Consider the following 3,581-nt stretch of genomic DNA (forward strand, 5'->3'; position numbering starts at 1 on the left):
AGCCTCTGCACAAATCTTTGCTGAGTAAGAAAAATGCACATAAGAACAGATTAATGGCAGAAGGACATTAAAAATGGAAAATAGCTATTGATTTGAAGGTGTTACCTCAAGAGATAAGTACCAATAAATATTGGAGAGCAGTGGTCTCCATACATCAGATAATGATGTGAACGAATCCATTCTCCTTTAGAGTTTACTCTTGCTTTTGATATGCAATTTATTGTTTACCTAGACGCTGCTTTGGGATTTACCAAATCACTAAAGGGAATGGGGGGTTCAGTTCATAAATATAAGTTTTGTAGGATGACAAATACAAGAATGTTCTACTTAAATAACTGAATTCCTTTTTTTTTTTTTTTTTTGGAAAATTTTGGATTTTCCCAGAATTTTGATCAAGTGCATAAAAATAAACCCATGTTCAATCATCAAGGCCTAATAAGATCCTTAATATTCATGTATGATAAGGAGATCATCCTTGAGATTATAGAGCTGTGATATCCCATTTGGTAGCCACTATACACACATGTCTCTTGAGCACTTGAGATGAGGCTAGTCTGAGTTGACATGTGCCAGAAGTGTAATATACACACCAGATTTAAAAGACATAATATGAAAAAAAGAATGTAAAATATCTCATTAATAATTTTTATATGGATTACATGTTAAAATGATAATGTTTTGGACACACTGGGTTAAATAAAATACATTATTGAAATTAAGTTCTTTAATTCGCTTGTCTGGGGCTCTGGCCCAGATGTCCGGGCGCTGCGGCAGGGTCAGCTAATCCCTGAGCCTCTCCAAGGAAACCTGCGAGCCACCGATGGCTGTCGATATTCAACCAGCATGCCTTGGACTTTATTGTGGGAAGACCCTGTTATTTAAAAATGGCTCAACTGAAATATATGGAGAATGTGGGGTGTGTCCAAGAGGACAGAGAACAAATGCACAGAAATATTGTCAGCCTTGCACAGAGTCTCCAGAACTTTATGATTGGCTCTATCTTGGATTTATGGCTATGCTTCCTCTTGTTTTACATTGGTTCTTCACTGAATGGTACTCGGGGAAAGAGAGTTCCAGTGCCCTTTTCCAACACATCACTGCATTGTTTGAATGCACTATGGCAGCTATCACCTTGCTTGTGAGCGATCCAGTCGGTGTGCTTTATATCCGTTCAACTACTGATGCTTTCTGATTGGTACACCATGCTTTACAACCCAAGTCCAGACTATGTTACCACAGTGCACTGTACTCATGAAGCTGTCTACCCGCTATACACCATCGTGTTTATCTATTACGCTTTCTGCCTGGTGTTGATGATGCTGCTCCGACCGCTCCTGGTGAAGAAGGTTGCCTGTGGCTTAGGGAATCTGATCGGTTTAAAAGTGTTTATGCTGCACTTTACTTCTTCCCAATTTCAACCGTGCTTCAGGCAGGTGGTGGAGGCCTTTTATACTTTGCCTTCCCATACATTATATTAGTATTATCTTTGGTTACTCTGGCTGTGTACGTTGGCTTCCAAAATAGAGAATTGCTATGATCTTCTGGTCAGAAAGAAAAGACTCATGTTCTCTTCAGCCACTGGTTACTTCATGCCTATGGAATAATCTCAATCTCCAGAGTGGATAAACTCGAGCAGGATTTACCCCTTTGGGCGTTGGTACCCACACCAGCCCTTTCTCACTTGTTCACTGAAAAATTTACTGAACCTTCACGGATGCTCTCAGAAGGAGCCAATGGACATTGAATGTAAAATGCCAAAAAAAAAAAAAACAAAAAACCCTAAGAAGTGTTCTTAATAAAAAAAGCAAAGAAATAAAAAAAAGAAATAATCTGCTTGTCTACCAATGAGTGATAGGAACATACATATTAGTAATTACCTTGAATGCAAATAGACTAAATGCTCCAACCAAAAGACACAGACTGGCTGAATGGATACAAAAACAAGACCCATATATATGCTGTCTACAAGAGACCCATTTCAGACCATGCAAATGGAAATCAGACCATGCAGATGGCTAACAAACACATGAAAAGTTGCTCAACATCACTAATTATTAGAGAAATGCAAATCAAAACGACAATGAGGTATCACCTCACACCAGTTAGAATGAGCATTATCAGAAAATCTACAAACAGTAAATGCTGGAGAGGGTGTAGAGAAAAAGGAACGCTCTTGCATTGCTGGTGGGAATGTAAATTGATATAGCCACTATGGAAAACAGTATGGAGGTTCCTTAAAAAACTAAAAATAGAACTACCATATGACCCAGCAATCCCACTCCTGGGCATATACCCAGAGAACACCATCATTCAAACAGACACATGCACTCCAACGTTCATTGCAGCACTATTTACAATAGCCAGGACATGGAAGCAACCTAAATGTCCATCAACAGATGAATAGGTAAAGAAGATGTGGTACATACATACAATGGAATATTACTCAGCTGTAAAAAGCAATGAAACTGGGACATTTGTAGAGACATGGATGGACCTAGAGACTCTCATACAGAGTGAAGTGAGTCAGAAAGAGAAAAACAAATATTGTATATTAACACATATATGTGGAATATAGAAAAATGGTACAGATCAACCGGTTTGCAAGGCAGAAATAGAGATACAGATGTAGAGAACAAACATATGGACACCAAGTGGGGAAAGCAGGGAAGGTTGGGGGGGGGATGAATTGGGAGATTGGGATACCAAATTGTATACCCTAAATATATGCAGTTTATTGTAAAAAAAAAAAAAACACACACACCCCAATGTTCACTGCAGCACTATTTACAATAGCCAGGACGTGGAAACAACCTAAATGTCCATCAACAGATGAATAGATAAAGAAGATGTGGTATATATATACAATGGAATATTACTCAGCCATAAAAAGGAATGAAATTGGGACATTTGTAGAGACATGGATGGACCTAGAGACTCTCATACAGAGTGAAGTGAGTCAGAAAGAGAAAAACAAATATCGTATATTAACACATATGTGGAATATAGAAAAATGGTACACATCAACTGGTTTGCAAGGCAGAAATAGAGACACAGATGTAGAGAACAAGCATATGGACACCAAGTGGGGAAAGTGGGGCGGGTTGGGGGGGGAATGAATTGGGAGATTGGGATACCAAATTGTACACCCTAAATATATGCAGTTTATTGTAAAAAAATAAAAATAAAAAAATAAAAAATTTAATTAAAAAAAAGAATTAGTGTATAAAAACAGATGATTGAACTTGGTGTACCCCCCAAAAAAATAATAAATAAGTAAATAAAATTTTAAAGAGCAAAAAAAAAAAAAAAGAATTACATTGAAACAAAAATAGAAATTAAGTTCACCTTTTTCACTTTTTTAATGTGGTTACTAGAAAACTTAAAATTACATTATGTGTTTAGCATCATATTCTTATCAGACAGTGCTATGAAGACCATTTGAATTTTCTATCCCTTTGTCTTACTCTTTATATGTGTCTGTGTGTTGCATGCAAACCTATACATGTGTAAATATACATTCTGATTATCAAACTAAGATATGTTCTTTTAAAAAGTAGACTATGTAAAAACCACTAAAAAAG

At 36.9% G+C, this 3,581-nt stretch overlaps 1 pseudogene; it reads left to right on the top strand.

Annotated features, from left to right (window-relative positions):
• Window positions 1-775: 775 nt before the first annotated feature.
• Window positions 776-1,744, top strand: LOC130842260 (JNK1/MAPK8-associated membrane protein-like; annotated as a pseudogene).
• The last annotated feature ends 1,837 nt before the right edge of the window (window positions 1,745-3,581 follow it).

The sequence above is a fragment of the Hippopotamus amphibius genome, chromosome X, assembly GCF_030028045.1.
Source record: "Hippopotamus amphibius kiboko isolate mHipAmp2 chromosome X, mHipAmp2.hap2, whole genome shotgun sequence".
Taxonomy (NCBI): domain Eukaryota; kingdom Metazoa; phylum Chordata; class Mammalia; order Artiodactyla; family Hippopotamidae; genus Hippopotamus; species Hippopotamus amphibius.